This window comes from Nicotiana sylvestris, chromosome 10, assembly GCF_000393655.2.
Source record: "Nicotiana sylvestris chromosome 10, ASM39365v2, whole genome shotgun sequence".
NCBI lineage: Eukaryota > Viridiplantae > Streptophyta > Magnoliopsida > Solanales > Solanaceae > Nicotiana > Nicotiana sylvestris.
The window spans coordinates 96,566,998-96,580,289 of record NC_091066.1 but is presented as its reverse complement, the minus strand read 5'-3'; the positions used below and the strand labels follow the sequence as shown (position 1 = coordinate 96,580,289).

The following is a 13,292-nucleotide window of genomic DNA, read 5'->3' as shown; positions in this document are numbered from 1 at the left end:
AGCCTACCTGCTAGCTCACCAGAAGGCCCTCCTTCCGAGGCTTTCTCCTTGGATGAAGAAATTGTTGGGGTGGATGCCCTTGTGGATGAAGCAAAGCCTTCAAGTTCCTCTGCCTATGGTGACTCTGATGGATACGCAGAAGGGAATGAAGAGGATGAGGGAGACCCTTGCTGAAGTCCCCGGGGACGAGGGTGCTGAAGCGCAAGCTTTGTCCCAAGATCTTGCAAATGATCCCTCCCCATCTCTCCCTTCTTCCTCCCAATCATCCTAGCCGGGAGTAAGGGGCTTCTCCAAGATCTCCCTTGTAATAGTTTTATGAATGATGGGCCTTTTGTGCCTTTTATATTAGAAAATTTATTTATACCTTTTGTTTTAATTTTCACATACTTGTGTGTCATGACTGCTATAGTCTTATAGGCTAAGCCTAAGTGAATTTATCGCGTACTTGTGAAAAATCAATTAAGAATATCTTATATTGCTTTATACATTTTTCCGCCGCCTATCAAGAGGACGTCTCCTCTTTGTTTTAGGACATGAGTTATTCAGAAATATCAATAAGTTTTTGCCATTCGAGAATGTCTACCCGAGTCAAAAGACTTGTAGCTTTGTAGATATATGTGCTAACTGCAATTTTTTGAACAGTGCCTGGTCTTAGGTGTTGGATATGGCTACTTAAATATAGAGTTTGTTGCACAATTCCCGGTCTTGGGTGCCGAGTATTACAAATTTACAACTTATTGAAAGAGTCTGTTGCCAACTGTGATCTTTTTGAACAGTCCACGATCATAGGTGCCGGGCATGGCAACTTATAGAAAAGGTCTGGTGCTGACTGTAATCATTTTGAATAGTCCCTAGTCTTAGGTGTTGGGTATGGTAACTTATCAAAAGATTCTTCTACCAAGCTATACCTGTTGAGCCATCAATTGAGCCGATTATACTAACTAAGGGTGTTTATGGTTCGGTTTGGATCGGTTTTTCTCTAAAAAAATACCAAAGTAAGTAAGTCGGTTTCCCAAATGTTAGAACCAAATCAAACCAATTAAGTCTGTTTTTCCTCGATTCGGTTTATGTCGGGTTTTGTCGGTTTTTCAGTTTTTTCGGTTATTTGTCGGTTTTTTCTTAAATATAAGACACACACTACCAAACACATATTCCAGCGACCACATTTTCAACGTAACACTATCAATTCAATTGCCCTTTGAGAAATTTACTATTTACCAAGATATATTGATGATAATTTAATCAAATAGTGATGAATAATTTAAGGACTCTATTAAAAATATATTATTTTTAACACGAAATAGATTCTTACACTTAACAAAAGAAATCTACCAATCAAACTAGAATGTAAAGGTAAAACACTATACTAAAAGTGCAAACTATTAACATTTACCATAAATTTTTTGAAACTTTGTATAAAAATATACATATATATAAGTGTAATAATAAATTTGAAATAGCTAATCCTACAGTCGGTTTGGTTCGGTTTTTTTCGGAATAAAACCAAAACCAAATTAAATTTGATCGGTTTTTAAAATTCAAAACTAAAACTAAACCAAACCAAAAAGTATCGATTTTTTTGGTCGGTTTGGTTTGGTTTTCGGTTTGATTCAGTTTTTCGGGTTTTTATGAACACCCCTAATACTAACATTGTAAGTTTAGCCATCAAATAAGCTTATTTTCAGATATTGTAAACCCCCTCCCCAAGTTTCGGGTGCTTCATAGGAAGTTCCGGGGAAATGGGAAACCTCTAATAGGATAAATCTTGACAGGAATTCTTAGCGGGAAAGATTGCTCTTTTATATACCCAAAATAGCGATGATTTGACATGTGATTGATGAGAAACGTGTCCAATCTCTTATTAATGTTCTTGACATGTGGCCAAATATCATACGCTCTGTTGCCAATAGCAATTTCCCTGGCAATGATAGCTACTTATAGTGATTGATGCGAGCCTCATTCTCTACTGACATTGATGTCATTGCTTTTATCTTTCTTTAGTTGCATCTTTGTTTTAAATATATGCAATTGATGTCATTGCTTTTATCTTTCTTTAGTTGCATCTTTGTTTTATCCTCTTTGTATTTTCTCTATGTTTATCTTTCTTTGTTTTACAAAAGTCTATGGATAAACAAGAGATAAATCCTAGTAATGCTACTGTGTTAGAGGCTTTATTCTCTTTGGCATTGGGGTCCTCTGCGGAGCAGCGGAGTCCACGCAAAGTAACTGGAAGAATGTTGTTAAAGCTTCTTCAAGCAAAAGTGCAAAAATGGAAGTTGAGCCTACAATATCCGATGTTTTATCTAGGGGAGTTAACACTTGGACAGATGGTGGTGTATTGAACAGCACCACATATCCTGTGGATACGCTTTCCTCCTTGGTGCGCCCCGAACATCTCCTTCTACTGAAGGACGAATGTGGCTGGGAAGATTTGAATGTCAAGTGCCATTGGGCTTTGAGCGTATATCAAGTTCTAGAGAAGGTTTTAAATTCAAGTATATCTACCCCTTCACTTTGAAGTTTAACCTTCCGATTGACTCCATATTTTGGGATCTCTACAGGCACTTCAACGTCTGCCTAGCCCAGGTTGGACCGACAATTTAGTGGTAAGTGGCTTGCTTCCGCCATTAATCAAACTTGGCTGGTGTAGGCTTTACTCTTCTATATCTCCTTCATTCCTATTCTATAAAGTTGTACCGGGGCAACATCATTGTGCTTTCTAGCCAGAGTACTCGAAAAGTAGTGGACCCTGAGGATGACCATGACAGAGGCTGGCATGACCGCTTTATGCTCGTGTCTACCCATGATTGCTTCGGTTCACCAGGAAGCTATTCTAGGGAAAATGAAATGATACGCAAGAATGTTACTTTTCTTTTGAAACTTTCTTTGTTGCTTTCGGCCTTACTTGAATTTCGAACTACAACTGTTCTTACTTTACTTGCGGAGGCACCCGACATTGAGGAATTCTTTGGGAAGATTTTATCTTGCTCCCCTATGTCGGAGAGGTTCTAGAGGTATATTTATAAGGTTTTCGGGTTGAGGGACAAAGTCCCGGTATGTTCTTGGTTTTCTTATAAACCCTTGTTTGAATTTCTTTTTTGCGATATATTAGTGTATATCCCTCCCTGTGTCGTTCAAGAAAAAACTAAGGAGCTCTCAGCAGCTCAGCGTAGCAAGAAAATCTCTCAAGCTAATGCTTCAATGAGCGCTCTTTCCATCTTTCCTCGGAGGGGGACTCGGTCCAATTTCGCGAAGAGACCTTCCGCAGTCCCAAGCTATTGGCCCCATTCTTATTGATGTTGAGGAGGTGGAATCCTCAGTGGGCTTGGAGAGTAGTTTCCTCAAGGCGGAAGTTTCCCCAAAAATTCCTACGGTTCCGGTATCATCGACTCATGTTATGACTGCGGTAGTCCTCGGTTTGTCTGTCGTCTCGCCAGCTCTGACTCCTTCTCGGGCTGGACCTTCCACGAGCGTCGGTAGGCTTCTCGCTATAGAGGAGGTTTCTGAAGGAGTAGATGCGCGGGGTTTGGAGAGGATGCACATTCAGCTCTCATGAATGATATGACGAGTTACACTCTCCAGATATGCTTTTTCTCACTGCAAAAAATGCTATAATTCCTTCCACTTTTTAAGTTAAAGCGTTTTTCCCCTTTTGTTTATGTTGGGCCACTTAATATATTCACAAGTTTCAAAGAGGGTCAGTCACGATGAAGGGAAGATTTTAGAGTTAAGGAGTATAGTAGAGACGATCGTGGTTGAGGTTTAGAAAGAGCTCATTGAGAGGGTGGCTCATGAACCCCGAGCGAAGAGGATGAACGAAGAATTTGAGCGGATGAGGTCTGAGCTTACCCAGTCTGTTGAGAGGTGTCTTGGCTTGAAGTAATAATTGGTGAGAAGTTGTCCCTCTTGGATCAAGTCTAAGGGCAGCGTGACATCCTTACATCTCGTCTTCGGAGTATAGAAGAAAGGAGAAAGGCTTTGAGGTGTAGAGGCTTAGATGCGAGAAAGATAATTTTATTTTTGACTTGAGGGACTTTGAAATTCATGCTGAGCTTACTGAGCAAGCCATATTTCTAGCCGACTCAAAACGCTCAGGTGGTTCGGGACAGTGACGATCTGGACCTGGATAAGGAGGTAGTAGAGTCCAAAAAAGCATGGAGCTGCTCAATTGGAGCTGGACTTGGATGACATTGACAACTATTCCTCCGGGGATGATTTGGATCCTACCGAGCCATACTACAATATGGGTAAAAGGGCCACCAAAATCCCTTCAACCTCACAGGCTTCCCTCCTTCCGGGTACCCCCTCCCCTCCCCCCCCCCCGGGACATCTTTCATCGCTCCATTGGATCCTTCAGTTGCTTCTTCTTCGGCAAATGCCCATGCAGATACACCAGACTCTTCCTCCTCTAGTGGCTATTGATGAACCCCTGTAATGATTAGTGACTAATTTGTTTCGGTACTTCTTTTCCTTTTCTTTTAGGTTTCTTAGAAGTCTATTTTTAGGAATATCTCTGAGTTTTTGGACATTTTGATTGTTTGTTGAAAATCCCTTCAAGGTTCCGAGATGCTATATTTGAAACCTTCGGGCAATAATTGGCCATTATGCATAAACATCTCTTGTTGTTTTTCCTTATTTGATTCATTGAGGCAATGTTGCTTTTCCAACAATGTGAGTGGGTTTCAACGTGATTGATTGAAACTAAAATGTCTTACTGTTCCCATTTCGGATGTATAATTGATCTGTAGAACAAACCCTTAGCATGAGAACAAGTGCAATGGTATTATTATAAGCTTGTAGGGGCTTTAGGGTCCAAGTACAAAGGTTAGACGAAGGGATAACCCAACCCTGATGTAGGGATAGATTTTTAGGGGCGATGACCATTTTACATAGCTTCCTAGGCACGACTTATTTGGATCCATGTTATGAGGTAGGGCTATCTCGCTCCTCGAATCTTGGTGGATGCCTTCTTATCGTACTTGTGTTCTTAGAGACTTTTTATGACGTCTGTTCTTGGTTTCGACTTTGCCTTTTTAGCTTTAAGCTTCGCCTGACACAATCCCTTAGTGTGCGGGTGGTATCTGTCATTGACAGTTTGATTATCTTCTGTTGGCATTGGGACTTTTGTAATTTTTCTCCCTCCTGTGGTCCTGTTCTTATAGAACAAAGTAAAAGGGACGAGGGGTGTTCTTTTTAGATGAAGACAGCGCCGAAACCCATTTTATTCAAATGCTGATCAAGTCATTGAGGTTCCGCAATTTTACTTATAGTTAGTGTAGTCATTATTATACTATGTAGCCTTTTTGCATGTCATCTAAAAATATTAGTACGGATATAAGAAATATAGTTTGTAATGCGTGCATAAGGAGAATACAAAAACCCTCTTGATTCTAGAAATATAATTGTTTGAGATGAATTGCATTCCAATTTGATTTCACGGGTGTTCCATCCATATAGGGGTGTCAAATGGGCTTGTTGGGTCAATTTTGGGCGGGTCAAATGACCCGCCCAAAAGTTACTTGGGCTAAGATGGGTTGAGTCAAGATGTGTTAAAATTCGGGTCATAACCCAACCCGCCCAACTCTTATTAAACTTTAATTAATATGTGTTATTTTCTTATAAATTGTATAATTACTAAATAAGGCTTTTCTGCTTTTGTTATAGTCATATTTAAAATATTAAACAAAAAATAAAATTATTTCTAAGATATTTTGACAAACTTACTCATAGATCAATTTGGGCTAAAAATTAGCCCAACTTTAAATGATTTGAAATGAATTGGGTCAAGATGAGCTAAGTTCAATAAATGGGCGCGTCAATAACCAACCCAACCTTGGGCGGGTTGGGCAGGACTTGGGCCAAATTTGACAGCCCTACATCCATATCTTCGAGCTTGTAAGATCCTTTCCCCGTTATCTCTATGTTTGGAACGATCATTCCTAGTTGGGTCCAAGCTTTCCTACGTTTGGTTCCTGTGTTGTCGAGAATACACTTTGGAGTACGTAGTCCCCGATCTGGAAGTGTTGGAGGTTGGTTTCTTTATTGTAATATTTCTCAATCTTCTACTTCTAGGTGGCCATTCGGATTAGGGCCAACTCTCAGCGTCCCTCAAGTAAATCCAATTGTGCAATCAGTGTTTCGTTATTGCCTTCTTCCGTAGCGTGAGCAAGCCTTAGGCTAGGTTCCTCTATTTCTGCCGAAATGAGTGCTTTGACACCATATACCAAGGAAAAGAGGGGGTTTTCCGTGCTGGACTTCGTTGTTATTCTGTAGGCCAAAGTACTACAGCCAACTCATCTATCTAGTTGCCCCTAGCTACTTTCAATCTTTTATTTAACGAATTTAGCAAGGCCCTATTCAATAATTTCGCATGTTTGTTTGCTCCGGGATGGTACGATTTGGAGGTAACTCTCTTCATCCTCCAATCCTGGAAGAATTCTACTATTTTGCCTCCGCTAAACTGAGGTCCATTAGCAGAGGTTATTTCCTTTGGAAGTCTAAATCTGTAAATAATGTTCCTTCATATGAAGCCTATGACTTCCTTTTCTCTGATCTGGCCGAATGTGCCAGCTTCTATACATATGGAGAAATAGTCTATAGTCTATGAGTACTAGGAGAAATATTACTTTTCCCGGGGCTTGTGGTAATGGTCTCACAATATCCATCCCTCATTTCATGAAGGACCATGGATCTAGAATTGAGTTAAAAAGCTCCACAGTTGGTGTAATCGTCGAGCGAACCACTGTATTTCCCACATTCTTTTATGAAATCTGCAACATATCGTTTCATCTAGGGTCAAAGGTAACCGGCCCTATAGCTTTTGACATCCCACAAATGGTTTATTTAGTTTTCTTTGTGAACTTCTTGTATCACATAATCAACATATCTGGGCCCAAATACTTGGCCAGTGGGCCGATGTAGGTTTTTCGGTACAAATTGTCTGATACAAGGCAATATTTGGATGTTTTGTTTTCGAGCTTCAGAAATCTTTGATTATCTTTCGGCAATGCTTCATTCTCAAAATAGTCGATGATTGCACCATGCTAATCCTGAACCAGGTGAACTATATTCACCTCATCTTGTTGTTGATTTATGTTTGAGTAGAATAGATGAACCACCGAATTTTCTCTTGATCAATGATGCTTAAAGTTTCCCCTAGCGTGTCTAGGGCATCAACTTTGACTTGTTCTTCCCAAGGTATTTGAGTGGCCTTACATTCACGAAATTGACCAAAGAGGGAAATGACTCTGTTCAAGAACTGCATTATTCGCAAGTCTCATGCCTTGTAAGTCTCCTATACTTGGTTGACTGCTAGTTGTGAGTCGATTTTCAATTCTATATATTCTGCTCCTAGCTCTCTTGCTAGTTCGAGACCTGCGATCACTGCCTCATACTCTGTTGCATTGTTAGTTATAAAATTGTATTTAATGGTTTATCGTACTATTTCAGTGGTCGGGGTAATAACTACATTTCCTAACCCGGATCCTTTGGTACTCAAGGGTCGTCATTGTATAAGGTACAGAGCCTTGGCTTTGTTCTGAAAGTTATCACTTCCTTCTCGGCCTCTGGGAGTATGATCGCACTAAAGTCAGCAACAAAGTTAATTAGGACTTGTGACTTGATGGCGGTGCGAGGTTGATATGTTATATCAAATGCAATTAATTTGATTGCCCATTTGGCAAGCCTCTCGAAAAGATCCAGCTTATGAAGAATATTTTGTAGTGGAAAGGTGGTCACCATGAAGACAGGGTAACATTAGAAGTAAGGCCTTAGTTTCAGGGAGGCCATTACAAGTGCTAAGACTAGTTTCTCTAGGAGAGGATGCCTAGTTTCAGAATCTTTACGTGCCTTATTAACATAGTAGATAGAGGATTGCATACCTTTTTCTTCTCATACCAACACGACACTTACAACAGTTTTAGACATGACTGGATACACCAAAAATTGCTCTACTGGTTGTGGCTTGGATAGGAACGATGGATTCGACAGGTACCTTTTTAGATCCCGGGGTGCTTGTTGACATTTGGGAGTGCGCTCAAAGTCTTTATTCTTCTTTTAATGATGTGAAGATTGTTATATCTTTGTGAGTAACAGGATATGAATTGGCTAAGGGATGTTATCTATCCGGTCAGCCTCATCACCTCTTTCTAGTTTTTCAATATTATTGAGATCTTGTAATGGGTTTTATCTACATGGGGTTATCTTGTATTCCTCTATTTGAGACTAAGAATCTTATTTGAGACTACTCTGAAGGCGCATTTCTCCGGGTTCAACTTCATGTTATACTTTAAAGAACGGTAAATGCTTCCTGTAGCTGATCCAAATGGTCATCTGCTTGGACTGATTTTACCAGTATCTCATCAATATAGACTTCCATCAATTTTTTGATGTAATCTGCAAATATTTGGGTGACGAGCCTTTGGTATGTAGCTCTTCATTTTTAACCCAACTGGAATAACGTTGTAGCAATATGTCCTCCGATCAATTATGAAGGATATCTTTTTCCTAGTCCCCCGAGTCTATTTTTATCTGGTCGTACCCGAAGTATGCATCCAAAAAACTCAATAGTTCATGTTTAGTTGTCGATTCTACGAGTTGATCAATGTTTGGCACTGGAAAAGAATCTTCCGAGCAAGCCTTGTTGAGGTCTTTATAGTCGAAGAACACCCTCCATTTGCCATTTTTCTTGGGAAATACAATGTTGACTAACCAGTCTAGGTACTTCACATCTCGGATGAACCCATTGTTAAGTAATTTGGCTACTTCTTCTTCCACGGTTTTATTTTTTACGGATCCAATGTTTCTCTTCTTTTACTTAATGATGCGACAATTAGGATTGGCATTAAGTTTATGATTCACTACTTCCGATGGGATTCTTTCTATGTCTACATGAGACCAATCAAAATAATCAGAGTTATCACGTAAAAATTCAATTAATTTACGCTTATGTTCGAGGGTCAGCCTCGAACTAATGTAGACCTTCCTTTCTGGTCAATAGAATAAGATCACTTCTTCCAGTTCTTCAATGGTTGACTCGGTGGTAATAGTTTTTTTGGATGGATGATTTGGTCCCCAGGAACTGATGCATCTTGCACTGGGATAGGTTGTTGTTGTTTCTATTTATCTCTCTCCCATTTGGGAAGGGTACTGGTGCCTATGATTGAATTGACCTCTCGGGATATTCTTTGTTCTCCTTGGATTTCTCTGATCCTATATGGTGAAGAGAATTTTATAACTTGGTGAAAGGTTGACAGTACCCCATCCATATCGTGTATCTACGGTCGTCTGAGGACGGCATTGTAGGTCATGTCCCCAACCACGACTTGGAATGGAGTATCTCGAGTTACCTATTCCAGGAAGGTCCTCAAGGTGATTTCGCCTTTAGTCATTTCACTAAAGTTATTGAATCCGGAGAGTAGTAGTGCTTTTGTGATGATCATGTCCTCAATATGTATCTCCTTGATCACTCGCATTTGAATGATGTTGGCCGAGCTACTTGGGTCAACGAAAATATGTCTAACATCAGTATAAAAAAATTGTAAAATAATTACCAGCGCATCGTTATGTGCCATGGGCATTCCATCTGCGTCCTTGTCACTGAATGTGATTTCTTCCTCGACCAGGGTCTGCCAGGTACGCTTCTCACGAGTGATGGGTACCTTGGAGAGCTTCTTCAAGGCCGTGTATGTGACAACATTCACTATTTTGTCTCCAAAGATGACATTAACCAAACACTTTTGAGATGGGGGCCCGCAATGGTTCCTCCTTTTTTCGTTTTTGCATGTACGATTTTTTCCCTATTCACTAAAGCGCTCGGTGAGGTACCCCTATTTTAGGAATGCTCAGTTTTCCTCTATTCTTTCCGTCAGTGTGTAAATCTTTGATTCTATTTTTAAAGATTATTGATCTTCATTTGACTATGAATTTTTTTTTTTGTATTTTTTTCTTTATTTTTCTTTTTGGTATAACATGTATGATTTTGAATATTTGATTTATACTTATCTGTTTTTTCCACTATCTCCATGTTTCTAGGTGGATTTTGAAATACATGTGTTTATTTTATCAATATATTCTAGATTTGAATTGCAATCAGAAACAAAAAGAGTGATTAGCTTGGCTTGGTATACATTGTTCTGATTCTAATGCTCGATATTACTTTCGTTCAATGTGTATCAAGATGAAAGTATGTGTTGTCAGCTATGAAAATTCAGATTTTATCACAATGTAGTATCAACTTTTGTATTAGTTGGATCAGCAACATGAGAATAATTTGAATTCTTTTGGAAGCAAGCTCAAGAATGTAATTGAATTCTCATGGAAGCAAGCTCAAAAATGTAATTATACAACTTTCTTCACAACTAAGTGTACATAGCATGAAGCATATTATATTAATATTTTTCAATATCTAACCATTTTTGTTTTGTAAGACTCTGCAGTCGAAATTGTGTGGTCGTGATCATTATGGAACTCGCACAAGAATTCCTGGCTATGCTTATTTGGGTCCTTTCTCACCTCCTTTCACCACCTAACCTTGTTCCTTATCTCTCTAAGTACTTCACTAGCTCGGTAGTGCTGACGTTGAAGATGTAATAAGTCAACTTGATGTGCCGTAGAATTTCGGTACTTTTGATACCAATTACATAGACTTTAGCTCGTCTTTCAATGCATCTGTAGTTAATTCTTATAAAATTTTGGTGTTTTATAGTGCATGAGACTTGAAGACCCAAAAATATAGAAAAGAAGTCAAAAAGCCATAAAAGGTTAGGAATGCTGCAAGTATGCGACCGCAGAAGTAATATGCGGACCGCATAATCACCGCAAACTGAAGTAGGTTTTTGGCCAACTGAAGAGAAGGATGTGCGGTCCATTATGCAGTTGCATAACACTTTTGCGAGCCGCATAACAATTCTACGAACCACATAGTGACCGCACAATTGCAATTGAAAAACTTGCGTAGCACTTCTGCGATGAAAAATGCAGTCGCATAACTAATATGCGAAAATGTAGTGGAAATCTGGGCTTGAAGATCTGAAATTCTGCGATACAATTGTCAATTATGCAGACTGCATACATGGTCTGCGACCATTATGCGGTTGCAGAAGGGCTCTGCCGGGGCATTTTTGTCCAATCTTGACCCCAACTTGTAGTCCACTATAAATAGATTTACTAGGATTTTTATGGGTCATTGAGTCTGAAGGACTACATTAAAGGAATCAAATATACCATTATTTTTAAAACTTTTGAAGAGAGAATCTTGTACCTTTGTAAGCTTTATGACTTTATTTATTACTTTATTTTTGTATTCTAGTATGAAGCTAGCTTTAAATACTAAGGTTGTGGACCCTAAACGGGTGTAATGTTAGTGGGTGTTTAACATTGAATATATATATATATATATATATATATATATATATATATATATATATATATATATATATATATATATATATATATAATGGTTGGTTGATATTTATTCATTCTTATGCTTTATTTATTGTTGGTGGTTGCAAACATTGACTTATTCCATTTTACTCTATCTTTACTTGGAAAAGTGGGTTAGGGTTTGGTAGAAGTGAATATCAAGAACTCAAGGCTTTAAACCTTGTTTAATAGGATCGCTTAGGAATAAGTGGGTCCTACTTGGCATACTTTAGTTATTCTTAATTGTAACTCTTTTATATTTGAGAAAATTATAAAGGGAAAATACTACCCAACTATTGGAAAATATTGGGTAGTTATTTAGAAACCGTTTGCATATCAAAGGACCTTCCATTAGAAATATATCATATTAACACCGATAGCATTACATTTCATTGATGAGGACATAACCTTGGTTTCCTTAACCAAATTAATTACATTCTCACAACAAAATAGTTCTCTTGTTAATTCACAATCATATCATTCTCTTTTTAAGCTAAAAGAATAGAATTACGACTTAAGTCAAGTTTCACACTGTTCAAGTAACCTTTTCACACATATTCTCCAACTTTGTTGGGTTATTATATTTGACACCAACCGCCTTACACTATTTATTTAAGTATAATTTGAGCGTATCAAATTTTGTCTCCGTTGTCGGGAAATACGATTTTGCAATTACTAATTAGTGTGTGCTTTACTTTACGTCTTCTTCTATTTCATCACACTTTGCTTGCTTTGCTAGGTGTTAATAAAAAAACATGGCCGAGTATGACGAAGAAGTGAACCCTTTTGTGGATATAGATTAGTACATTGAGGATACCAATGCCATTGTCCCTCCAAAAGTTGATGCTGCCACTTTTAAGGTGGAACACGGTTTAATCTTAATGCTCAAAGTAGAGGGATTTTTTAGAAATTCCACCAATGATGATCCGACACAACATCTCAGAAACTGTTTGGGTGTGTGTGCGATGCACAAGCAGAACAACATTTCAGATGATGCCCTAAGACTGAGGGTGTTCAAGTACTTACTAGCTGGAGAGGCAAGGAAAATGATCCAAAATCTACCACCAAATTCTATTCATTCTTAGCCTAAACTCGTCCGAGCTTTCCTAGCTAAATGGTTCCCGTAAAGCAAGAAGTCTGAGCTCCGGTATAAAATTTTCTTTTTCAAGCAACTACCGGGAGAACACCTACATGAGGAATGAGATCGATTCAAGCTATATTTAGTGAGGTTGCCGAATCATGGTTTTCTGGAATCTATCTTGTTGGAGAAATTTTACATGGGCACGGATCCTATGAATCAATCTATAGCCAAAAATGCAGTTGATGGATCTTTTATGGATAAAACAATTGCGAGGATCACACAAATCCTTGACAAAATGGCAAAACTTAACCAAGTTTGGCACTCAGAGGACACCACAGGTGGAATTGCATACAATACTCCTTCCCTGACCAACATGATTAAGGAGAACCAAGAAAGTGATCAAGTAATTGTCGTGCTTTCCACCAACGTCAATGTGTTGACGAAGATGTACACCGAAAGCCAAACAAAAAAGGTAAATGTGGTGGAAGATGTTCAATCCACATCAAATGAGGATTACGAGGAAGCAAATTGTGTCAACAACTCTCAAGGAGGTTATCAAAGGCAGCCCTACCAAGGTTCAGGATAACAAAATCAATGGAGGCCTAACTCGCAAGGGCAAGGCAACCAACAATGGCGAAATGACCAAGGTAGTTCAAATCAAGGGAATTGGAGTAACAACAACAACAACTTTTCAAATCGGAGTTCAAACCCCTATGTTCCACCAAAGGGGCTATATTCCAACTCCCCACATTGGAAGGAAAGTTCTTCAAGTGATTCCAAGTTGGAAAAC

The 13,292-nt window shown here is 38.8% G+C and overlaps 1 long non-coding RNA gene across 1 annotated transcript; it reads left to right on the top strand.

The window, feature by feature from the left end:
- The first annotated feature begins 5,729 nt into the window (after positions 1–5,729).
- On the top strand, positions 5,730–10,206 carry LOC104236619 (uncharacterized). Its single transcript, XR_713467.2, has 2 exons — positions 5,730–7,285; positions 7,450–10,206. It is a non-coding gene; the product is annotated as an uncharacterized lncRNA (long non-coding RNA).
- Positions 10,207–13,292: the final 3,086 nt, after the last annotated feature.